This window comes from Dermacentor andersoni, chromosome 6, assembly GCF_023375885.2.
Source record: "Dermacentor andersoni chromosome 6, qqDerAnde1_hic_scaffold, whole genome shotgun sequence".
Classification (NCBI taxonomy): domain Eukaryota; kingdom Metazoa; phylum Arthropoda; class Arachnida; order Ixodida; family Ixodidae; genus Dermacentor; species Dermacentor andersoni.
In genome coordinates this window covers 14,551,161-14,578,369 of record NC_092819.1, presented here as the reverse complement: position 1 = coordinate 14,578,369, position 27,209 = coordinate 14,551,161, and the positions used below count along the sequence as shown (strand labels likewise).

The 27,209-nt window shown below is 46.6% G+C and overlaps 1 protein-coding gene across 3 annotated transcripts in view; it reads left to right on the top strand.

Annotated features, from left to right (window-relative positions):
• LOC126521246 (leucine-rich repeat neuronal protein 1-like) overlaps positions 1 to 27,209 on the top strand; it is a 156,935-nt gene that overhangs the window by 70,320 nt on the left and 59,406 nt on the right. The window contains exon 1 of one of the 3 annotated variants that reach the window (XM_055065865.2): positions 15,209 to 15,360. The exons of the other annotated variants lie outside the window; for them this stretch is intronic. The gene's annotated coding sequence lies outside the window, so the exon portion shown is untranslated. Of the gene's footprint in view, positions 1 to 15,208; positions 15,361 to 27,209 lie in introns of those variants that run through there. 3 annotated transcript variants of the gene reach the window in all.

The following is a 27,209-nucleotide window of genomic DNA, read 5'->3' as shown; positions in this document are numbered from 1 at the left end:
GAACTCGGGGCTTACGTCTTGAAAGGCGTGCCCTATTCCTCGAGCTGACCCCCGCAGCGTGGCCGCCGGTTCTCCATTGTCTTGCGCCTCTAAATTCCTGAGCTGCCTTTCTCCTGTAGTAGCCACGAGTGTCAGCAGACTGTGACGAATCCTGGGGCCCGAGGAAAACGTACCGCAAAGCACCCTTTTGTTAGGGTAGCTCTTCCTGCTGCAGAGAGACCATGAAGACCCGGCAAATCAACCAACAATATACGGGGCGCCAAACGTGGCCAGCCCGGTTGCCGTCGCCGATTCTCCGAACGAAGCGCATGGTGGGTTAACGCTGCCGTAGTCCAAAGTTCTCCAAAGGAAGTTCATGGTCGGTTAGCACTGTCGTCCTCGCTGGTTCTCTGAAGGGCGCCACCACCGCGGATCGATCGAAGCACCTACAGCGGGCAGAGATAGTTTTGCAGAGCAGTACACCTGCAGGCCGATCCTAACAATGCGCAGTGTCACTGCCCACTGTTGTCGGATCACATTATTTGAGGTCCTTAGCCAGACGGTAAATCGAGTTTTGAGGTCATTCAGGCCTTACTTGACATTTTAATATGTACGGGACTTGACTGCAGGCTTTTAGTAGACGTAATTGCTTGTTATTTGTTTGACACTTTCCCTCTGTAGTCATCATAACCCACAATGCTCCTATTTTCCCCCTCTTTTTCCCCTTCCTCCAGCGCAAAGTAGCTGCCTAGAGGAATCTACATCAGGTCGACCGCTCTGCCTTCCGCATCATTAAACCTTTCTCTCTCTTTTTCTCTGCAGAAATGTAATAGAAACAGTTTAGAACCGCTTAACGTTATAGCACCCCAGATTGCACAAATCGCGGTAAATTAAGAGCAATAGATTGAGGGACCGAAATCACAAAGCTTTTCTTTCATAAGATACGTTTCTCATTAGATGGTCGCCATCGCTAAAATTATATTCGCTACCACTACTGGCTGACACTTGTCCTCACGAACTAAGCTGGTATAGAAACAGCATCGTGAGTGCCCCAGTTAACAGGTGAGTAAGACTCCAGAAGCAGTTATAGAAGCTATTGAATCGTTGGCGGGATGTCCAGTTAAGAGAATTGCCCTCTGCCTGGCCCTTACCATATAATGGATATTGAGGGCAAAGACGGCAGTGAAATTTTATGTTGCTTGTGTTAGCTGAATAATGTACCTGTTTAACCATTTATCAAGGTCATGCACCGGATATTTCTTAGTTCGCTGTTCCTTAGTTCGTTAGTCACACAAAGGATGCTAGTCTCACAGGACAGTATCTTGTACTCATTTTTTTTGTGTGTGTGAGATAGATATTCAATGGTGGTTTTTGCTGCTATAACGTCGTACTGTATGAGAAAAGATGGTTGACCAGGCATTTTTACTTTATTTACTGTACCATGGGCAAGATTATATGAAATCTAATATCAGACCCAAACTTCGGGACGCGTTCTAAGAACCTTCAGCGTTGGGTTTAGAGGCCAAACAAGAGCAAATAAAGGTTACCGACAATTGTCGGACTATAGATAACGAACACACGCAGGCTTACGACCATACCGGGTTGTATTCAACTTCCCAGGTGACGGCTTACGCAGCTTAAATCATAATGCAAACACTATTTCAGGAAACCGAAGTTTGCATATTCGTGTCTTTGATGGCGCCAGGTACTCCTCTCTTCAGAGCGAGAGAGAAAGAAACGCGCGCTTACTTAAAGTTAAACTACAGTTGCTGTTCATATTGCCAATATAGCTGACATCAATGTTTGCATTTAAAGTTCACAAATCTTTCATGTCACTCATAATTTGGTTCCTAGTGTGGTAACGTAAAAAAATAAACAAGGAGAATTCGTTGAGCTAGGCAGAATGCAGGCATTACTACTGCGGTTAGTAATTTAGTCTTATTTATTTAAAACTTACGGAAGCTTTAGACTATTTACAATGCTGATTTACATTATACTTTAGCAACTACAAACACAGCGCCAGCTCTTCTTATCTTATTGCTTACCGTAAAAATTAATACGAGACATTTATTCGCTTCATAAAGAAGTGATCTTACGTTCCAAACATTTATTTCTGCTCATGTAGTGTGTTTTGGCAATATATGCGCTGGGACGACTAGGTGACAAGCTTTTTTAGCTGCACGAGCATCGAGAAGCACTTCGGTTTCTTATCTCAGACGACCGGGTCGCATTTCAACATAAATCAGAAAGAAATGGAAAATAATACTGCAGTAAAAAAAAATTCGCCGGTTTCATCATAGGTATGATATCAGAGCATAAGTTTTGTTTATTTATTTATTTATTTATTTATTTATTTATTTATTTATTTATTTATTTATTTATTTGTTTGTTTGTTTGTTTGTATACCCGCCGTGGTTGCTCAGTGGCTATGGTGTTAGGCTGCTGAGCACGAGGTCGCGGGATCGAATCCCGGCCACGGCGGCCGCATTTCGATGGGGGCGAAATGCGAAAACACCCGTGTACTTAGATTTAGGTGCACGTTAAAGAACCCCAGGTGGTCGAAATTTCCGGAGTCCTCCACTACGGCGTGCCTCATAATAAGAAAGTGGTTTTGGCACGTAAAACCCCATAATTAAAAAAAATTATTTGTTTGTTTATTTGGATGCTATAAGGGCCGTTGAGGGGTTACAGATGGGAGTGGCAAATATGTATACAAATCAATAAAAACAGGAAAGTTTTAACATAGGCGATAAAGAAACGCAGGTTTGAAAGCTCAAGGTTCAGGAATGGAGACGATGCAGGCGTGCAGGTGGTTCCAGTCTGAGCTTGTCTTGGGGAGGAAAGAATGAAAATACTGGTTAGCGCTGCAACTTGGAATGCCTACTTTGAATTGATAATAAATGCGGGTTGATACGTAATTACGAGAAGTGAAGAGACTGTTTGAGTGATTCGTTATCGTAATATGTTTTGTGGAAAGTGGAGAGCCGAGAAAGATGACGCCGCATGGGAAAGATCTGGAAGGTCTAGGGCTCTTTTCATAGGTGTGACACCAGACGCACGAGAGTAGTTCGTCAAAATAAAACGAGCTGAACGATTCTGAACAGATTCTAGGGTATTAGCGACTTTATTTTAGGGTCCCATACGGATGACGCATATTCCATCTAAGTTCGAACGACCATTTCACACAAAAGTAATTTTAAAGCAACCGGAGCAAGTGAAAATTTACGGCGAAGGCAACCAAGCATGCGATTAGCATTGTTAGATATGTGTTCGATATGCGTTTTCCATGAAAGGTCACTGCTGATGTGTACGCCGACATATTTATAAACAGAGATAAAGGATAAATTAGAGTCCTTAAGAACATACGGATGCAGGTTAGCTTTGGAAGGAACTCTTTTTACTTTAATTGCCTCGCATTTGGATATACTTAGTTTCACGAGCCAAGTGTCATACCATGGAGATATACTATCAATGTCATTCTGAAGAACATTAGTACCAGCTAGGTTAAAAATTTCTGTATATATAATACAGTCGTCAGCAAACAGCCTGATAGATGATGTTACGAGATCAGGAAGATCATTAATATAGATTGGGAAGAGGAGAAGTCCTAGTACAGATCCTTGAGGAACACTCGATCTTACTGATGAAAGATTAGAGTTATGGTCGTTAGCTGTCACGTACTGAGTGCGATCGCGCAAAAAATATTCAATCCATTTTAATACATCATTTATGCTTAATTTACTAAGTTTAAAAGGCAAAAGAGGATGAGACACGGTATGAAATGCTTTAGCGAAATCAATGAATATACAATAAACGATGGAGGAACAATCCAAAGCTGCAGAAAGGTCTTTAGTACAAGCGATTAACTTCGTTTCACAAGAACGATTTCTTCGAAAACCATGCTCATTGGCTGTAAAAAAAGAATTGTATTCAAGGTGACTGACGAGGGCAGAATAGATAATATGTTCAAGTAATTTGCATGGAATTGATGCTAATGATATTGGTCTGTAATTTAAAGGACTATGAACATCAGCAGACTTGTGCACTGGAACCACCTTGCCCACCTTCCAGTCATCGGAGAGCGTGCCAGTCTGCAAAGATTGGGTAAAAATCTCTGACAGCATAAGATAAGAGTAAGTATTGGTGCTTTTCAACAATTTGTTATTAATATCGTCAACGCCTGAAAAGGTTGTCATATTAAAGTTATCGACGAGTTTGGAGATTCCTTCCCAGTCAATGATGATATCATCCATCAATGGAAAGTCTAGGGAAGGTACGCCGGGAAGGATAACCGCAGTAGTTGTTGAGAAACATGAAGAAAAGGTATTATTTAATAATGTGCAAGATTGGTTCGGTGCAAGCAGAGTACCACGGTTACATTTCAGTATGATGCCTTGTTTCGGTTTCACGTTAAGGATGGTGCAGAATTTGCGCGGGTGAGTATTCAGCAATTGAGGCAGGGCGTCTTACAAAAGTGTGCGTTTCGCGGTGAAAAAAAGCATTTTTGTATTAAGATGCCACAGCATGATGAGCATTCCATCTGTCAGTCGCATTTGTTAACCTGCAGCGACAAAAGATACGCATTTTTCTTGTTTAACAAGTGCTTCAATGAAATATTGAACCAAGGTGGACGTTTAGTACATGCTATTTGACGAAGTGGGATGTACTTTTAAGTAAGGGCTTTTAATTTGCCTTTAAAAAGCGACCAGTTATCGTGTGGTGAGTGTTCCCAAAATCTGGGAAAGAATACGACAGCAAATGCCTCTAGTTCAGTGTTAATTGCAGAATAATTTCCTGTTTTGTAATCTCGAATTATATTTCACTGGACGAGGTCAACTCGACGACATAGCGAAGTTGATAACTGAATTGTCACTTAGTCCAGATGGAGGTGTGAGAGATGAAACGGAATCAGGGCACAAGGTCCAGCAAATTGACAGTGGATTCTGTAACGCGAGTTGGTTCTTTCACATGCTGACAAAGGTTGAACGTTGAACATAAGCCGATGACGGCTAGTGATTCTGAAGAAGAGGAAATAACAGCAGTGTAGGCTTCCGTCTATGATATGATAGTTACAATTAATAGAGCAGTTACAAATTGAGTTACTGAACTGTCTGGAATAAGTATACTTAGAATTATGATTAGAACTCATGATTACCGCATACCAAAGCGCAGAATCGTAAACTTTAGAAACCCGCCACGTGAGCACGACTTTGGCCATATTCCTAGAAACCCGCAAGTAGAAAGCCTTGGTGTCACTGACGTTGGTATGATATTTAACCGGCTACTTAATGGAAAACAGTTGCCTGGCATAGAGTAAACATCTGCCTAGCAGAACAGACGTGACATCAATCCCTCATCTCTCGCACCTCCTCTCCCGGCGTGCACCTGCTCACTCGCTCACTCGCAACAGCTTCGCGCGCGCGTTTGTTACTTGCTCTGACGTCAGCACCGGACAGGGTGTGCAAGGTGCGCTTCGTGCGCCGCTCGCTAGGAGGCTACGTCCCGCCAGGTGGCGCATGCTGTGTTACCTCCTCGCTGCATATCGTGCCATGGGCAAGACGTTCGCTCGCTTAACCGAAAGACCACGAGTGCCACTAAGAGACACCTTTGTCAAAGACAAGGGTCGCCTACCATTTCTTTTTCTTTTCATTCTTCGAGTTACAATGAAGTAGGAATATATATATATATATATATATATATATATATATATATATATATATATATATATATATATATATATATATATATATATATATATTAATTGAAACACTGTTTTTCTCGAAAGTAAACCTTTAATTGACATAGTTAGCTGGTGATGTAGTTATCCGTATGTCTCATTTCTTTTTTTTCACGCAATGATGGAAATCTTTGCTCTAAATGGATCAACGAATCGCAAAAGAAAACTCAAAAGCAACCACGCCAAGCCGCCGTCAAGTGGGAAAATGAGAAAAAAAGTAATATTTGGTTCATAAACGCTAAGAACATCGATGGTGATACATCAGGAGCTACATCTGTACCTTCGTTCTTCCCCATAATGCCCTACAGCCCTGTCGAGGCGAATATAAGCAGGCAAACATGTCGCCTAAAGCACTGACGGCGATCGGCTAGACTAAGCTCAGATAACTGTCACCTGTTCCAACTCCGTCGCCTTGTTCCTGAGCAGCTGTATCGCGTAATACAACGTACAAAGCACAATGCGCTAATGCGCGAGACATCTGGGAAAGCATCATTGGCTTCGTCCTAGGTGCTGTCACTTCGTGTGATCCCGTTACATGGTCGTAGCTTGCACGCATATGTATACGCTGAAGCCTACGCACGTCGCCGGATAGTCGCAATCAATACGACCAGGTTCTCTCGTGTCTCGGTCGGTTGGTATGGCAATAAGCTTTGGCAGCACCGGGCTTCTTCGGATATTGCTCTTGTTCAGCGCAAGGAGCCAGACACACATATTGAAGCGAGTGGAACAATATCATTTATGGGCCGCGCTTCGGAAACCGCTCGCACGGAATAACCGAGCTCATTTATTCGCCCCACGGAGGGCCGACCGACCGACAGCGGTTCCAGAATGAAATTTCTTCCAGTCAGCTGAAATTCTTTTTCTTACGTTTTTATCTCTGCGCGAGCAAGCGGGCGTACGTGGCTGCACGTTTGAGATCGGAATTCCCCGCGTGTACGGCGCGCCTGCTAACTTCGTTCTTATACTTCCACTGCGTGGTCGGCTAATGTGCTGCTCTCTTTCCGCTGACGTAGCAAAACTGTTCAATATAAAAGGGTGGGCAACGCAGTAGCCTTTTATTACTATTACACGTCTCAGTGCTCCCGCGTTTTGTCTTCCCTCTGCATTTTCAGCTAGCCTGAAGTGTATATGCTAGCGTTGCGTGCCACCATATTACACTTTGGAGGTCTACTTCGTCGCAAAGATGTTCTTCAATCGCAGCTTGCACAAATCTTAGGAATCATGTTCCCAGAAGGTGCGGCTATGAAAAAAGTTAAGAATATCTCCGAGTTCGTGTTCTGGTTTTCCCTCTTCGTTACGTACCATAGTTTCATACAATTATTAGAGGGGACTGTGGCGGTAATGTCTACGGGAGCTGCAGGCATGGCGGTTGAGCCAGCAAGGCAATGATGGTTAATACATGGATACGCCTAAACTTCACAACTTTAAACGGCTTCATGGCTTTGCAAACACATAATTTGCAACAATGTACCGCGTTATAAATAATTAAATAAACATTATTGTAATTGTGCGAAGCCAGTATTCGAACACAGAACCCCTAGCACACAACCTCGATATTGAAACCATTACGCCACGGACACAGGGACCAGCGGAACGACTGCAGTTAGCAGCGATTATGCGTTTTCACAGAGTCTTCTTGCCTACTGCGTTAAAGAAAAGTGTGCATAGCTTTAAAATTTAGACAAATGAAGGCAGCGAAAGCGTAATAAACGAAGCCACAAGAACGTCTGAAGCCACAGAGTATGAAGATTAGACCAGTCCGTGTGCTAACCATCATTCCCATCGTGGCGGAACGATCGCAACGCCAGAGTTCCCCGTAGGAATCGTTGTAGAAAAATATGTTATGTACTACCCGAAAACCATTATAAAGTATATTCTGCCTTTTTAAGCGAATGGTCACGGCGTTGCATATACGTGAAAAAAAAAGTTCGACAGAAAGAATGAAACGGGAGCAATACCTTGAATGTATAACACAATTAAAAGACGTCGGCTAAATTAGCTCTTAATGCCATCAAGAACTTCGACAAACAGCGCTTTTAAAAATCGAAACTTTCCTTGCCTATCCTCTCGGGTATGGTATGGCTGCGGCGGATGCTGCTGTTGCTAGGTCGGTCGTCATCTCGGGGAATAAATTTGTGGATATATATGGAAAGGTTATGTGCACGTTGAATGCAAGCGCCAGCAAGGGCATTTATACTATGAAAATTAATGTATGCTGATCAACGAACCATTTCCAATAAGGGCAACCGCGTTCTGCGCAGTAGAAAAATAAGTTCCTATATAATACCTGAACGTACAATGTCGGCTCATAGGTATCCCTAAAGCACACCGACCTCCTAGTGGAATGGTGAATTATCGCAACGGGTTGGTGTATTTACCTCATTATTTTATTTGATAATCTGTTATGTGTCACTGGTGCGTGCCCATTCCAAATGCGTGACATCAGTGTCAAGTGGCGTGAATGCAAACAAAGACAGTTGGTTACCTGTCATCAGACGCAAAGAGCACCAAGAGGAGTACAAAAGCACCTGAATTGACTGAATGGGTTCTTGTACACATTAAGCGAATATGAGAAAGATGCGGACCTAGTACTTAAATTCCTTACCATAATTTAACTCAAATCAACAAAATAACTTTATTCAATAAGTTAAAGTATTTAGCTTCCGATACAATCGCACAACACTGGTAACTGCGCGCCGTCATCTTTTCCACCAGTGTTTCATTCAACTCCTGCAAGGGGGTAGCTGCGGCCGAAGTCTCAAGAATCTTGGGCAGTCTCATACACCGACATCGTATCTCGTGTCCAGGCAAACAATATTAATCAATTGCTTCTGTTTGACGCTCGAGCTGTGTGCAAGAACATACCAAAATACCGCCCTGTTATAGAAAAGTAAGAAAGAGACTGGATTGAGAAAAACACAGGCAATCAAGTATACGGGAACACACAAAAAAAAAAATACCGAGGGGTCTCTTGGATCCGGGCAGCAGAACGATTCATCAAACACTGCAAACAGTGGCGCGCTTGGTCTATCACGACAGACACGGAATGGCGGCCCTTTCATCGACCCCTGCGAGACTCGCTGCTTTTCATCTTCGCCGACCTATGGCCCTCCTTCGGCGGCCCTTTTCTGGTGCTTATTTCTCGTCTCGGTGGTCTTCTGCTCCCAGTGGAACGTGTTCGGCCAGAGCACAGCACGGTAGCCTCGTAGTTCACCATGCTCCCACACGTTCCCATCCTACCCTGTGTGCCGCACAGAGATGAACGAGTGGTCCCCAGCGGGTGGTGGCGGTGGTGGGAAGACCTTTGGGCACAAAGGGATGTGCGCGGGCTGCCAGCCTTTATGCGCCGACGACGAGAAAACGGCGATGTGTGCGCGATGTCCTGCGTTCGCAGGGACGAACGCGTCCTTTTCCTTTTTGAGTTGGTGCAGCCGGCGGTTAAAGAGCTGCGCTGGAGCCCGAGATCTGAGCGCCGGCACGTCGCGCGAGTAATAAAAGCGCGGAAGACCGCCGTGAAATTGATGTCGGCGGTGTGCGCGCTCGCCAGCTCTCGCGTCCGCGGCATTCGTCGGAAGCCCGAGAGCATTATGCTTGCCTTTCTAGCGCCGTGCCGCTTCCGCGCACGATCACGAGACGTTGTCTTCGTATGCGACTAGGTTTTTTCATTATTTGTTTTTTGTGTGCTTCTCGGCTTCAGAGCTGTGCCGCTGATAGCATCGCGCTCTCTACTTGACGATAAGCTGCGCGCACCGGATAAACTGCGCGCTCCAGCAGGTCGTCCGGCTAATCGCCTCCGAGAAAAGGGGGAAGGTCTTGTGGCTGAGGTAGCGAGAAAAGCCATTCGTTGTTTATGTAAGACTTTCTTGACGCGTTCAGGCAAGCCAAATGCAGTGCTAAATATATATTGGGCAAATGTTTACCTTTGTTTATTTCTTATTTTGTTCTCTCCAGAACTAAAGGTGGTCTCCCGAATTCAACCACTTCAACAACACATTTAAATTAATATTCGCCGTGTGTACCTAATCTCCGCACCTACCTCTTCTCAAGGGAAGCGGTACACCTAGAGGCACCAGACATGACATCACGTGTTCAAACTTAACACTGTTCGCTAAGGAAATGTCATTACAAGTACAGCAGTTCCGTAAATGCTGGGCTAAGGAACAGGGAAATGTATCCAGACAAAATCACACTTTAGTAAATATTCTGCGACCAAACTTTCTTTATAGCTTTCTCATATATATTAATGTTAGCGCTTGAATGTGTTTTGCTGGAAAATGATTTAAAGATGCAAAAGTTTAGAAGCGGTCACGGAGCAACGACGTCGAAGTTCTCTGGTCGTTTTTTACTTTACTACGGTAAACAATTCTTAAACATATGCGTTTTCTATAGTCTCCCTATAGTTCGTTGGAAACTCTTGACAACCTAGACCAACTTTTACTGCAAGAGAATTAAGCTTTCTCAAATTTCGTCTTCCTGGGTGATTTTAATGCTCCCGGAATCGACTGGACGTCACTCTCATTTTTTGATCATGGTAATGCATTAAACAGGAAATTAGTTGAATTCTCGTTATCTCTTGGCTTAAAGCCGGTCGTTCACAGTCCCACCCGTGGTGACGCAGTACTTGATTTGATTTTTCTCAGCACTGATTTTGCCAAGACGGGTTACAAGTACGAAATAATTGATGGTATCTCGGATCACAACGCTGTTTTTCTATCCGTAAACCGGCCGATCCATAACCAAAGTTTTACGCTGTCCACGTTTCGAGACTTTTCCAGAGGTGATGACGCCCGTATCATAGATGAACTGTCCAATAATTTCGACGCATTTTTGGCACTTGGACTGTCTAGTGGCGTTGATGCTCTCGTGCCGTGTTTTAAAAACATAGTAAAATCATGTATATATCGATTCGTTCCATTGAAAACTAAGAAAAAAAAACAATAACCTTCCCTGGATGAACCGAGAACTGCTGCACTTATCGCGACGTGCTGGTAGACTTCGCACTAAACGTTCGAATAATCCTGAGGCATGCGTTTTGTACGCTTAGGTAAAAAATGAACTGCAGAAAAAAACCACCTCGGCCAAACATTTCTTCTATCATGTTCAATCGCTGAAACCGCTCAAATCAAACCCCCGTAAATTCTGGTCTTTCACATCTCCTGGCTCTTCTTCCACATCTTTTAAAATCAACAACAGTGTTGTTAACGATCCATTAGAGATTTCAGACGCGTTTAATACATATTTTCAGTACGTATTCGTCTCGGATGATTGCAGTCGTTCAACATTTGCAACTAACGATTCATATGCAATTGATGATATCAACATTAGCCTAGAAGGTGTTTTGAATCTCATACTAAACCTAGATGCTAAAAAACCAGCCGGCCCTGATGGAATTCCGAATTCCTTTTTAGTACGATTCTCGCAATGGACATCTAAATATCTGTTCATTATATGTCAGAAGTCCCTTAATAGTGGCGTTGTCCCTGCCTTCCTGTATTCTTCTCTCTCTCCCTCTCTCTCTCTCTCTCTCTCTCTCTTCCTGGAAAAGAGCTAAACTACTACCTTTATATAAATCTGGTGACAGGCAGCTTTTATCTAACTATAGGCCTATTTCTTTAACTGCAACATCATGTAAAATACTAGAACACATATAAGCATATAATACTGTTCCTTGAAAATAATAACTTATTGAACAGCTTTCAGCACGGCTTCAGGCGCGGTTTTAGTACTGTAACACAACTTACGGAGTTCACTCATGACCTTTCCCATTACATCGACTTAGGTAATCAGATTGACAGCATTTTCATTGATTTTAGCAAAGCTTTTGACACAGTACTACACTCTAAATTGCTTTTGAAACCCCATAATATTCTATATAACCCTCAGTTAGTGTCTTGGATTTCCAGTTTCCTTTCTTTGCGTTCCCAATTCGTATGCTATGATTCTGCGAATTCGTCACCTCAGGAGTCCCACAGGGATCCGTACTTGGCCCTCTATTATTCTTATTGTTTATTAACGACCTTCCAGACCACGTAACTTCAAAAATACGCCTCTATGCAGATGATTGTGTTATGTACAGCCCAGTTGACTCACTCGCTGATCATCAGCGCCTTAAAGATGCCTTTGTTTCATTTTGTGACTGGTGTACTACTTGGAAAATGAGCATAAATTTTGATAAAACTGTTATAATATCTTTTACTAACAGACACATGCCACGTCGTACCAGATATATGCAACGGCGTACCACTAACACGAGTTTTTCAATACAAATATTTCGGCGTCATTTTTACACCAACCTTGTCTTGGTCTAAACATATAGATTACATTTGTAGTAAAGCGTTAAAAAAACTTGGTTACATCCGCCGGACGTTGTCTCCTGCTCCGAGGGACTCTAAATTAGTAGCATACAAAACACTGATTCGCCCAGTTTTAGAGTATGCTTCCTCCGTATGGAACCCATATAAACAATGTGAAATTAATTGTATTGAGTCGGTCCAGAGGAAGGCTACTCGTTTTGTTTACCGTCGCTTCGACCGAGACTTTTCACCGTCAGCTGCTCTTACGGAATTAAACCTCCAGTTTCTTTCTAGACGGCGGCACATAGAATCTCTGAAGATTTTCTATTCTTATAAGAACTCTCTTTGTCACTAATCAGATCCCTTCCTTTTAATGCCTGCTTGCCCGACTTCAACTAGAGCTTATCATGCCTCTAATATCAGACCACTCCATCCACGCACTAACACTTTCAAATACAGTTTATTCCCCCGCATGATTGAACATAATAGCTATAACGTAACAGTATACAACAGCTGTGTCTTACCAGTACTCACGTACGGGGCAGAAATCTGCAGGCTTACCAAAAGGGTTCTACTGAAATTGAGAGCGACGCAACGAGCTATGGAAAGAAGAATGATAGGTGTAACGTTAAGGGATAAGAAAAGAGCAGATTGGGTGAGGGAACAAACGCGAGTTAATGATATCTTAGTTGAAATCAAGAAAAAAAAAATGGGCATAGGCAGGACATGTAATGAGGAGGGAAGATAACCGATGGTCATTAAGGGTTACGGACTGGATTCCACGGGAAGGGAAGCGTAGCAGAGGGCGGCAGAAAGTTAGGTAGGCGGATGAGATGAAGTTTGCAGGAACATGGCCACAATAAGTACATGACCGGGGCAGTTGGAGAAGTATGGGAGAGGCCTTTGCCCTGCAGTTGGCGTAACCAGGCTGGTGGTGATGATGATGATGATGATGATGATGATGATAATGATTGAACAGTGGAATTTGTTACCTGCCGGAGTTCGTTTGTTACCCATTTCTCAATTTTTAAATGCTATTGCTGATGTATAGTTCCTTCACATTCTTATATTTCTGTTTTTGTTTCTGCATATCATAATCAGTTTTTCTCGCATGTACACCCACTCCTGCCATAGCCCTAACGGGCTGCAGTATGTATAAATAAATAAATAAATAAATAAATATATAGCTAGCCTAAATGACTCTTTAATTTTCTTTTCTGATTGTGGCAAACAAGAATTCATGAGTGTGTGTTAGTCACTGTTAATATCTATGCACGTTTAGAATAATAACTCCCGCGAGGTTTTACGTAAGTGCTTCGCTCCTTTTTGACCAAAGGAACGACAGCAGGGGTTATGTTTCGCGACGTGCTAACTCTATTATTGATTTAATGTTGACTCTAGACAATCACCATCTAGATAATACTGGGATCGATACACAGCACCTCTACCAGAAAGGTCTTACGTGAACCGACACCAGGCGTGACTATTTACAGTGTACTTCCACCGAAGTACACAGCAGCAACCAAGATGGTGGGCAACCTACACACCAGATAGACCCGTCTTCTTCGTCTGCTCCAGGCAGAATGTTTCTCTCGGAATGAGTTGGCTTCGTAACAATATCTTTATTTTACAATGGAGCATGTTGATACCGAAAACGCCCCACCGCCTAGCCGTCGGACTAGAGATTTAGACGCAATCAGTGCCTGCTTCTGGGGACTCCGCGCTTACCTGTTAAATTAAGTTATGGAGTTTTACGTGCCAGAACCACGATCTGATTATGAGGAACGCCGTAGTGGGGGACTCCGGTAATTCGGACCACCTAGGGTTCTTTAAGGTGCACCTAAATCTATGTACCCATGGGTGTTTTCGCATTTCGCCGCGCTTACTTGTTACCACATCTCCTGACTAAACTGCAACAACAGTTAGGAGTTCGAAAGAGGGTTCGGTGGCCCTCAGTTCTCCTGCTCATCCGTCCATTACGTAACTCTACATCGTCGTACCATGATTTGTGCACCACCTTATTATTGTTAGCTTACGGATACCATACGCAACGTTTTACTGCTTTTACTGAGTGAGCATTTCGTAACTAAATACAAAGTGTGTTTCGTTTGTTCTTTCATGGCGTGGCGTTTTTCACAGCACCGTCATCGTCGTTATACATCGTCGTTGTGGTGCCAACGCCGCGGTACGCTTTCTCGTCGTCGTCGTGTTGTCGTCGCGTGCTGTGCGAGGAGTTTGCACAAGGATTGCAGCAGTCCTGCCCATAGTTGGTGGCGCACTTGGAAAAGACGGGGGTGTAACAGCTGTCGCCGTAGATCGTCGTAAATTCGTAAAGAGAACGTTCCTCTTTTACTTCCACGAGGTCGCGTCACCATATGCTACGCAAAATTTTATTTTGTATGCAATAAAATGAAAAAAAAAAGAGAAATGTTGTACAGAAACGGTGAATGGTTCAAAGAGAGCCGCTTTCGGTATCTGCTCACTATAATCAGCGCCGTCTGCCAGTGATCTCAGTATTGTTCAATTTGGTCACGAAATTTAGTATTAAGAACTACAGCCGAGAAAAAAAATGCATGAAACGAAGTGTATCGTCATTATCTGTGTTATGTTAGAACAGAGAAGAATTACAAAATAAAATAACAAGGACAATGGATTCATAGAAGCGCATCCAGGTTATAAGCGGCAACGGCTGTCGTGAAACACCTTAGTAAAGAAGGACAGAAATGAGAAACAGAGACACGTGATATAAATAGGTGTGTCAGGGGAGACATTCTCCACATCTACACGACGCCCACATCTAATTACAAGTTTCCAAAAATGGTCCGCTCTAAAGGAGAGCCTTCCAATGGCTGCAGAAACCCAGTATCTCTCTCCAGAGTAGAGCACGTAAGACAGTTAAATCATTCACATTGTCTTCTAGTACAGGGCGTTTTCGTACTTTGAAAGTCATTAATTCTTGAGCAGCACAGATTAAGCTGGAAGGCTGCAAAGACGATGATATGCTGGGCATGCATGCGTGCTGGGAGAGCTAGGTGAGGGAGGGGCGTGCAGTGGACAGGTGTATATTTCGTAATTCTTCCCGTCTGAGACAGAGGGCTTGCTATTGCGTGACCAAGGTGAGAAGTTGGCGCTATGATGAAGTTTACATGACCTCTTTTTTCAAGATTTTTCGCTTTAATGGAGTGCTCGGTGACACCGGAGATTAAGCGAGGTGTTCAACCCATTATTTCAGGCTCACCCTGGTCGTCAAGAGGGCGACGAAGCGGCAGCGTTTAAGAGCACCACCGGGCAACGTAGCGCGCCTGTCCGAGATGTGAAGCAGACTGGCGATTGGAGAAAATTTCGTTCGCTGTAAGTGCTTCATCTTTAGCTACAGTGCCCTGAAAATAACAGTGGGGTAAGCATAGGCTACACTTGGGTTGCAGTAATAGAAACTCAGCCATAACAAACAACGTCAGATCCAAGCCAACATGTTCGTGGCGTTTTTGAGGCTGACACGATCTCGACCGGGGGAGGTGGGTCTTCACCGCAGGAATCAGGAAACGACGGCGAAGGCGGGCATCTTGGTGATAAAAAAAAAGGAAATAGAAAAGAGTCTATTCACTTCATTGGTACATGGTTGTGACTCTATCCGAGTCTCGAGTGGTTCTGATTAATACGGGGACCAAGACGGCCTTAAATAATCCCTCGCAGTATTGTGGTCGTCAATATCTTCGTGCAAAACTTGGGGTACTTGTGGAAGTCCCAGTGCCTTTGTCAGGTTGTGAAGTCGACGAGCTCTTCCCATTCGTGTCTTCTCCTCTTGGTCCTCCCTTTTGTGTCTGCTCAGGGCATAAAGGGGTGACGCTTTTTCGGCGAACAGGGCAATTATGTCGACATGGGAACGCCCGCTTGAATCTTTCCCACGCTTGAGAGGTCGAAGCCCAGGCTTATCCTAACAGCTTTATTTTTTTTTATGGGGGGGGGGGGGGGCGACGAGGGAAATTATCTCGTCATGGGAACGCACGCCTGAACGTTTCTCACATTTGACAGGTCGATCATAACAAGGTGTACTGTCCCGTGGAAACGAGCACTATAGCAGAAGATAGCAGCCTAGGCTGCTATCTTCTGCTATGGTGCTTGTTTCTGCTATAGTGATCGACACCAAGCACTGCGGCTCGGGTGGTGCAGGCGCAATTCCAGTTTTTTGTTCCTGGGACAAACAGTCTGGCCAGACTGCAAGCGGTATCTGGTTCGGGCGTCATAGGGCCGCAGTAGTACCTCTAGTACCACGTTGTCTTGCGTTGTTGTGCTATCGGCTTCCCTTACGTCTGCCATTGCTTCTGATTCTCAACTCCCCGCCATCCTCGTGCCACCTGTTTCCGCGCCCTGTAATAAGTTTTCAAATACCTTACTTCAGTTATACTTTCACTGCACATAGTTTATCGCTTATGTTTCAAGCATTTTTTTGCAGTTTCTCGGAATATCGTAAGCTAGGGACCGCGTATAAGGCATGCCCTGATGTGATAAAGATGCCTCATGGTATCATACGGTTATTCCTGTATAGATGCGTAAGCATCAAGTGGCCCACTGAGCGAAAGATCCGGCGTCTGTAGCAGCGAAACGGCATCTAAATCACCATTGGCTGCGATGCCACGTCAGCAGCGCGCCTCGACGGAGCAGATGCGGTGACACAACGCCGCGGGCCGAGAGGGGTTGTTGTCGGCGAGGTAGTCGCGTGACGCGCGCGGTGCCCCGAATCTCTCTCTCTCTCTCTGATAGCTGCCTTGGCGTGTTTTCTACACCATGAACCAAGAGTGCCAAGCGACCAGCTCTTCCGAGGCCCATATTCTAAACGGGCGTGCAAAGGGCCTTTGGCCAATTCACCGCTCTGTTTCGATGGAGCATTTATCTACCGCGACGTCATTTTCCAACGAGCAGAAGACGCAATCGGCGACGGAGAACGCCGGCGCGCGTTCCTCGACAACAACGAAGATGCCCGAGGTGGATACCGCGGGAGTGGCCGCCGATCCCATCGTCGCCAATTTTCCCTCCCAACAACGAGAGGTAGACACTCCGACCGGGGAAAGGATGGAGGAGGATGCTACCCCGAACATTTACGACGACGAAACTGACGACGACACAGGTGGCTGTTGGAAGACAGTCATACATAAGCGACGCATCCATCAAACGCACGCTAAGACGCAACCCTCCGAGAACATCTTGGGCATTCCGGACGCCTCCCAGCCTGCAGTACGCAAGCGCAGTCGGAATAAGAACCTGCCTCAACTTCCTTTGTACGACGAAAAGATAATTCTGCGGCCTCACGGAAGACTTTGCCTCGATAAGTGGACGCGCCCAGAACTCGCCAGTGCTCTATGGAGTGCAGCCGGCTTGACCACCGACGATCGTCAGGAGATCATATTCCGACTGCGACCTCAGCAGAACTTGGCAATCATCAGCACACCCCAGTCACACGTAGCCGACGCATTGTACAAGGTGAGGGAGCTGAACCTTGGTCAGCGGGTCTATACCATCACAACATATTTTGCAGCCCCAGACAACTCATGTAGGGGAATTGTTCCTGGTCTTTTGCCCGGTACACCGTCTTCCAAGCTAGTGGATGAGATTTTGGCTCCTGGAACTCAAATACTTCAAGCACGAATGATGGGTCAAACCAACGTTGCGTTGGTAACATTTGAAGGACTTAAAGTGCCTCGCTACGTGCGTTTCTATGGTGCAGAACTGCGCTGCTACCCCCATCGACCCCGCCTACTGGTCTGCAAGATATGTCACAAGCTCGGCCATTGGGCTGATTACTGTCCTACGCCGCACGTGGTCATTTGCGCGACGTGCGGGACTGACAACCCCACCCCATCACATCCGTGCACCCCACACTGCAGATCCTGTGACGAGACCCACCCTACAGCGGATCCAAACTACCCGCGGAGTGCTAGGCAGACACTGAACAAAGCTTGGGTGCGGAAAGCTCTCGAGAAAGAGCAGCGTGAACTCCAACCCTCCAGCGACCCGACCACTACCACAGATACGGCGGAGACCCGAACGTCGCGCGCCCCAACGAAGGAGACCAGACAAGAACGGTCGGAGGCCCGTTCGAGATCCCGTCGCAAGTTCCGGACCCGCTCCAAGTCTCGGTCCCGATCCCGCGAGGCATCGGTGCGCCTCCCAGAGAAGCGCCCTCCTTCCCCATTTTCCCAACAACCCTACAAGAAGGCCCTGCAGACCAACGCCCCAGGCAAGCTGACCCTCGTCCCTTCAGGGGTGCAGTGGACTCCGGAGAAGAAAACAGCAATGGAGGCTCCTCGGGAGGTAGGTCGGGCGGAGGGTCCCCCACAGGTCGCTCCGCCCCGTAAATCTCTCCCTAGCCCTTCCCCTGTTACCGATTCGTTATCAAATCCCGATCCTCTAATAGAAATAGCCTGCCTACGTCGTGACATGGAGGGGCTCTGTGAGCGCCTGCAAAAACAAATGGACGCGCTGGGGGCAGACATGAGCACTAGTATGCAGGCGGCTCAGGACAGGATAGAACGCCAAATGGAGGCCCTTCAAATAGGGATTACGGAGCAAGTGAAATCATGTATAGAGTGCACTTTCGCACGCATGCAAGTTCCTGAACTTAGCGGTAACAACGAAAGCGCGCTTTCCAACCAAGCCTCTCGGCCGCAACCTTCAAATGTGGGCACCCGGCGCCCGCATCCCTATGCACGACCGCCTGCTTCCTCTAGCGATGATGATGGCGCCGCGTAACGCGGAGCAACTAGTGGTGTGGCAGTGGAATTGTAGGGGATTCCGCCGAAAACGAGGTTCCCTACAGCAGTATATCGCCACATCCACGAACTCTCCCGATGTCATCCTTTTACAGGAAGTCAATTGCACCCCTTCTTTATCCGGCTACAGCACGCTCTCGGGTGTCTCTCCTCTTGTGGGAGCCTTAGTTTCGAAACATGTTACATGTCGCATGCATACCACTAACATTGACATTCCTCACCAAATATTGGAAATAATTACGCAAGGTAAAGGCAGCGAGAGTCTGTTTATACTCAATGGATACAGTTCCCCCCGTTCGCGAACGCACTGTTTTCAGCACCTACTAACAGAATTTGGTAGGTTTGGACGGGTTTGTGTGGTGGCCGGCGACTTTAACGCTCCGCATACTGCATGGGGTTACGTTAAATCGCAGGCTAAAGGGACCCGCTTATGGAATGCCATCTGTAACATGAGATACACACTGCCTACCGACCCAGAGCACCCCACTCGGATAGGCAACAGCGTATCTCGTGACACCTGCCCTGACCTTACCTTAATTCGTGCGCAATACTGGCCCAGTCGTTGCGCACGGGCCTTTAGAGGAGCACCTTGGTAGTGACCACTACATTGTGGCGACCACCTTGTCATTACGGGGTGCACGCAAGCCCGAGCGAAATGTGTGTATAACGGATTGGGCGAAATTCAGGGAACGTCGCCAGGACCCATCTGAGCGCCAAGGGTACGAACGCTGGCTTGACTCTCTCGCACAAGATCTAGAGGCCACCACGAGCACACTGCGCACCACAACCGAGACACCAGACATAGACCCGCATTTACTTCATCTTTGGAACGCCCGCAGAGGGTTGACACGACGATGGAAACGACAACGCCTCAACCGAAAACTTAGGAAACGTGTAGATCAAGTTACACGGGAATCTCAGGAGTATGCAGAGATCCTTACGAGGAATAACTGGCGAGGATTTTGCGATCGCCTCTCAGGCACTATGAGCACAACAAAAACGTGGTCGATTCTTCGCTCACTCACAGATCCCACCACAACGAAGGGAAAAACATTTCAACAGCTACTCATCCTAATGCACGAGTACAGGGACGATATCTCGACACTCCTCAGAGAGCTAGAGAAGCATTTCATACCCACAGGCCCGCCGCCGCAGTACCCTGACTATCCTTATGTAGGCGAGGCGAACGAATTGCTCGATGCAGACATCACATCTGACGAGGTGCGGGTGGTCCTACGAGACCTACGCTTCCACACGGCACCGAGAGCCGACCACATCTGATTCGCCAACCTTCGTAACCTCAGTGACGCGGATATTAACCACCTCATCCATATCTTCAATGATTGCTGGCGCAAGGGCATGCTTCCCCAAGCATGGCGACACGCCGACATCACACTGATCCCCAAACCGGGCAAGCCTGTTAAGGTTGAAAACTTACGACCCATCTCCCTAACATCCTGCATTGGTAAACTCATGGAGCATGTACTCTTGCGGCGTCTGCAGCCCTTTCTCGAAGAAAAATAATTCTTTTCTAACTCTCAATTCGGATATCGAGCTCATCTGTCTGCCAAAGATGTGCTTTTACAATTGCGGGAGGAAGTCATAGGACCTCCGTCGTCCGCCAAAACGAGAGCACTCATCGCCTTAGACCTAAAAGGAGCATTCGATAATGTTGAACATGACCTCATCCTTCGCAATGCTGCACATTCACACTGTGGAATTCTCATGTACAACTATATCTGCGCATTTCTTCGAGATCGCACAGCCACCGTAGGAATGGGACCGCATCGATCCGGTACGATTCACATTCTAGGACGTGGGACACCGCAGGGCTCAGTTCTTTCCCCTACTCTATTCAATATCGCGCTCGCAGGGCTTCCCCGGCTACACGACCAGATCCCTGATGTCGCCCACGCTATTTATGCGGACGACATTACTATCTGGTTCGACACGGGGTTCCGACGGAGGCATCCAGGACAGACTGCAGCAAGCAGTCGATACAGATTCCGAGTACGCGAGAAAATGCAGCTTAAGATGTGCTCCGGAAAAGTCGGAGCTCATAATCATTCGCCCCCGGAGCCGTTCCTCTACTCCCCCTATCACTGTGCACGTGGATGGCACACCGATACCACAGGTTAATCGTGCTCGTATCCTCGGCCTACACGTCCAAGCGGATGGCAGGTCAAACTACAATGTTTCCCTTCCGTCCAGACAGATTGAGCAAATTCTGGCCATAATCCGGAGGGTCTCCAACAAGCGCTCGGGCCTTCGAGAAGAGGACCAGCTGCGCTTGGTGGAGGCATGCGGGATCAGCCGCCTTACATTCCATCTCCAATTTCAGCGGTTGACCCAAGCGAAACAACTTCGCATAGACGCAATGATTCGCAAAGCGACGAAGCTGGCCCATGGCCTTCCGAATTATACTTCCACACGCCGTCTCATTAACTTAGGGACACATAACACACTAGGCGAGCTGCTAGAGGCACATTGGGTCAGCCATCGCCAGCGCCTCCTACTCACTCCTACTGGCCGCCATCTTCTCACACGGCTAGGATACTCTGTCCCACCGCTCGAGTCTGAAGCACGTCCAATGATCTTGTCGGCAGCGATACGCCAAGTACTAAGTATTCATCCATTGCCACGTAATATACAGCCCGAGCATAATAAAGGGCGGCGCAAAGCCCGTGTACGATACATTGGCCGCATGCTTGCAAACATCCCGGAAACACATACTTGATACACGGACACATCACGCACTCAAGAGGGCTATACCTCGGTAGTTTTGGATGGCACCGAATCCCTGAGAGACTCTGCTGCAATGCGCGGAACAAATGCGGCTTACGGAGAAATTCTCGGTGTTGCTCTTGCAATTCGATACGCCATCCGTGTTCCTGAGGAAGTGTATATATTGACGGACTCGCAACAGGCATGCCGGGCGTTCCTATCAGGACATGGAATTGCGAGAGCGGCGCACCAAGTTGTCAAACAGATCCCGCAAAATACACCAACCACATCTCCCCGCATCCACTTACTCTGGACCCCTGCTCATACCTCGCTGCCGGGTAACGAACGCGCACATGCGGTTGACCGAGAAATTTCCCTCCGGGCGACTCGGCGTGGTGAGGCGACTAGTTCAGAGTGGGGGGATCCCTTGCTCCGTTACAAAGACATACTCCACCATTATACACGCATTCGTCGCACCCACGCCGCACCACCGCCGTCCTTCTCACGGGAGGAAGCAGTGGCGTTACGCCAGGTACAAACCGCAACTTTTCCAAATCTTGTCTCTCTCAATAAATTCTACCCACACTGTTATGCAGATCGTTGCCCTGGCTGTGGCAGCTCGCCCACAATCTTCCACGTCACGATTGAGTGCACTGCAGACCTCTTTCCTCCCTTGCCAACTCTCCTTTACTCCCTACGCAACAAAGAGCTGTGGGACGATGCCCTCCGCGACGGACCTCCCGAGGTCATCCGAGCTGTGATACAACTGGCTCGAAACATCGCCGGAATCATCTTAGGGACCCTGGACTAAGGGTTCCTCCCACACTGCTCTCGCCATTCAAATATTACTAATAAAGATGTTTTACTCTCTCTCTCTCTCTCTCTCACCCCCACAGGGCTTAGCTTTTGCGCACGCCTGCTGGCCTTGGTGGCCTCTGCTGGCTCCTCGGTCTCTCGTCGCGCAGGACGTCGGTGGCATGCGGCCTTAGCACCGCAGGCTGCTGCTGCTTGCTGGCTCGGGCAACACGTACCACACAACTCGAAAGACGGTTCAGCGGCATTCATTGGACAGAACTGCTTCCGCATTCGCCACTCATAAGTGCTTAGTTGTCCTCGAATTTTTATTTCCTCAACAGGCAGCATATTAAACATGCGTGTCACGAATTTGTTTACCCAAAAGAAAAACTGAACTCTCACCGCAGCTCCTCTTTTTCTTCGCTTTTCTTTATTATGCAGCAACACGTTTATTTTAAGTGCACTTTGAACCGTGCGTGTTTTATCAGAACCATATGTGGGATAGAAAGTCTGCAGCGTGTGGACATCTGAGGCAACCGACATCGTTACTTAGTCTATTACACCAAACCCGTATTCAGAAGAAAGTCCTTATGCTAGAATTCTTCGTAAGATCAGATGGCTGGCAATCGTGATGCTGGATATACCAGTTGTGTAGGTAGCGGCCAATTGCAAAAAGCTTTGCGAATTAGGCTTCTGATGTTTAGCTGTATTTCAACTGTATACAGGATCTATTTCCATATAAAGGTTGCTTTGATCTCGGCTGCTGAAGAAAGGAGCTGAACAGTGGCTCATAAGTGGCATTTACAAGAATGCGACAAGCGGCGCACCGCATTGAATTCCTAGCGCAACAGGAGTCATTTTTGCAAATACTCTCCTTGGTATATGTGCCCTTTGCTATTGGCTAGCTACTTCCGCTAATAATAGGTACAGCACCATTATATTCTGAAATTTGGTCTTAAGGACAATTTTATTGTAAGTGCTTTTTTGTAAATACAGGCCCACATCCATGTAAATAGCGGTAACGCGCTAGGAATAGGAATCGCATTTATGCGACAGGAGAGGGCAGTTCGAGGCGGGATAAGTCGTCTCACGTGGCGCATGTGAACATTAGCATATCGCATTGAGGGAGAGAGAAGCAAAGTGAGACGGATGCCGCCACGTGCTCTCCTTCTCTCGACAGCGCAACGCAAATTACCGGATATAGGTTCCGGTTTGGTTCAGATAAAGACGGGTGGCGCCACATATGCACACTGTCGCATAAGTATTAAAGTGACGTGAGAAGTGCGATGCGCTACTCTCACGTCAAAGTTAAAAAAATAATTATGAAGTTTTACGTGCCAAACCCACTTTCTGATTATGAGGCACGCCGCAGTGGAGGACTCCGGAACTTTCGACCGCCTGGGCTTCTTTAACGTGCACCTAAAATTAAATACACGGGTGTTTCCGCATTTCCCCCCCTCGAAATGCGGCCACCGTGGCCGGGATTCGATCCCGCGACCTTGTGCTCAGCAGCCCAGCACCGTAGCTACTGAGCAACCACGGTGGGTCCCCGTTAAGGTAAACGAGGTTGGAGTGTCGTTGCACATATGCACTTAAATGAATAAAGAAGTCTTTTAATTCGCTTCCTGTCTCATTGACGGACAGTCGTGCGCACTGAAGGAATAAGCTAAGTAAAGAAAAGCAAAGAAGAATGTCTTCTATCTATATTGCGCCACTGAATAAATCAGTGAGAACGAAGGTCTTGGGGCACCTCTAGGCAGGCCCTAATGAAATGATAGTTAGAGTGGCATTTAATAAATACATGCTGGAAGTGGGCTTTACTAATCTACATCTGAAAGACGGCACAGTTTGACTTTGCAACACAAGTTCTACACGGGATCAATGACTACAATCAAAGTGAAAGGACGGGAAAAAAAACGAAAAGAAAACGCAGTAGAAGTGATGAGACTATGGTGCCAAAGACCTATGTTTACCGTCCGTGCCAAACACTGCGAAGATGCGAACAGGCGCAATAATCATCCCTTGAATGCGAAGCTCCTTTGTAACTGAGCTGTCATAATAGAAACTTGAGCTCGTTCTATGGACAGCGTGTTTCGCAATGATGCCCTTGCAATCGCATGAACAGATAAATGCGCGTTTTCAAGATGGAGTGCTTTTCTTACAGATTAAAATATGCACTCAGACAACAATAAACGTGAACTACGACTAAAGCAGTACCATTATGAAGGAAAAGCGAGTAAATAGCACCTTCAGTCTAATATCTCCTCAGAAATCAAGTACACTCAGTTCAGCCATCAAGCGAGGAAAATTGCGTGAAAAATGCTGGCACATTCAAAAAGTACAACTTGAGCCGTGGCTTGTGTTGCGAGTGTCGCATACTCCATCGAATTTGCGGATATTATTCCTGATATCTAAATCAAGAGGAAACATGAGCACAAATATTCGGAATTGTTTCGGTGACGTTTACAAGTGTTGATGAGATCCGCGTGGAGCAGGAATTTCAGCGCGGGCGTTTCCCGTCTCTGGCGCTGCCCCTTTCACTGTCAACAAACTCAAGACACTTCGCTAAAATCGAATCATTTATGCGAACAGCTGGCGTTCCGTCGGGTTTCTGGCTCATAAGCGTGTTTGTCGAGCGTACGTGTTTGCAGAGCATACAACGACGAAGAGAGGCTTCTCTATCAAATCTCTTATGATGAAGCGAGAAACGTACGGTGACAGCACGTATAAACGACGCGCTGCGGGCACAAATTAAATAACTACGGGACATGGTGAAGAGTATACGGGATTCTCGTTGTAACTAAGGTTGCCCGAAAAGACCCCTACATTGCCCTGTACTGACACAAATTCGTCAGTTCTCATTATTTCCAATTTCCTGAATTGTCTCTTTTAATCATTTAAGGGAAATGAATGTAGACGATGCGGGTCATCAAAAATTGCCTCACTGCTTGCAGAGAGACAAGAGAGCGAAATATTTGTCCCGTCAGCACCGCCTATTGATCCATAGTTGGGACCCCTAAAGGCATTCGGCTTCAAATATGCGGGCGCACAAAGCGTTCAGCCGTGTCAGACAAAGGGATCCGTGGAGTATCAAACGGCGCAATGACAAAAGGACGTACTGCAACAGTTTCTTTCCGAAGCGCTAGTGTGCCAGCACTCATCCAGAGAGCGGGACGCATCGACTTTTGAATTCCACTCTTCGCTTTGCATTCTGCTGGATTCGGCCGCCGACTTCGCGATATTGCTCCCGAGCCCGCCTGCGCGAGCGCTGTCAGCGATCAGGCTACAGTTCTGCACTTGAAATGCAAAGTTTTATTCCTCGGTGTTAAACGTATATCTTCTTTTCCACCTATCGCTTTTCAACGCGTGGAATGCAATTACTGTGGGCGGATGTATGCGGACAGAGCGACAAGGGAAATAAAGCTGCCACCGTACTCCCAACTCTATATAATACCATGCAGTGTCCCCATCTCAGCGAGCATTACCCATGCACTAAATAAAAAGATGACCACATGTCATGATAACTCCTGTCTAAATAGTGTTATGTCCCCCATTACGTTGGCTCCCCTGATTAATCATGGTGTGCGTGGCGACCAATCGCAAGCTGTTTCTGCATATGAAGTTTGTTGTTACTTTGGCGCCGGATAAGCTGGCAACGGCTACGGCATTGACAACGCTGCACGGTTATATTGAGACTGTGTGTGTATGTACAGGGCAACACGCTTTAGTTTCTTTCTTATTTCTCTGCATAGGCAAAAGAGAGAGCGAGAGGAGATATAAGAACAAAAGCACTGTTCCATGAGACCACAAGGAAATGAAAAAAATAAACACCGGAGTGGAAGAGGGCTCTTTTAATGTGTGTGCTGGAGCCCACAATGCGGCCGTTCCATTTCGTGCTCGACACATCGTGTCAGCGCGCTATACACTCCCCACTTTCACCTCGTCCGCCTCGCCAAAATTGCCCTCACTATTCTGCGACTGCTGCACTTCTGCGCTTTGCGAGCGTCACGTGGTAAGGCGTGTGGAGCGCAGCCGCGGCGCTCATTGCCGGACCGGAAGTTTACTTGCCAGAACCATCTTCACTTCCGGTTGGAAAACGTGATTTCCATTCCCTCGGGGTCTCTTTTTGACGCACGCTGGCGTCCGTGGAAGGCGATTCGCTTCCTCAATTTCTCGCGTCGTCGTACGGCCAGCTTGTCGCGAATACGCCCAAATTTTCCTTCTTTCTATGTTCTAGAACAGGAAGCATCACATATGTACGTAAGAAAGAAGAAACTGTCATAAAGGCTCTGCTGCTTCTATATATAGTCTTCACGTGACGGCATGGACGCAACCTTCTCACCATGCTAGCACCCAAACATGTCGTCCACGATGACATGTGTGCACCATTTTATTACGCGTGCATTGTTTTGCCTTATGACGGTGACCATTTTGCACCGGATTATCCCTGTTATGGGCTTGTTGCTCGGCGCAAAAGGCACCTGTCGCACCGCCACGTTTCTTGCATACGTAGCTATTTCAGGTGTAAGTGCTCAATGTGGTGGCCATGATGACGTCAATGAAAGAGAGAGAGAGGAAAGACAGGGAGGTCAACCAGAGGCAAGGTTCCGGTTTGCTACCCTGTAGTGGGGTGGGGGATATAAGGGTTGTAAAGACGACAAAGAGCAAGAGGAGAAAAAAAAGAAACAAGAAAAAAAGAGGAAAAAAAAAGAAAACAGGTGACAGAAAAGGCGTTCCAATCACGGCGTTGCAACAGGCCGGTCGATCTCGTGAAGCGCAGTAGCGCTTGCATGGCCTTCTGATGCGATGTTGAGTCACGTCGATGTTTCAAATTTCTTTCTTTCTACAGAGACTGGTCGTCCAACTGGATGAGCACGACGGAAATCGACAGTCTCTGCACACTACTGCGGGCAC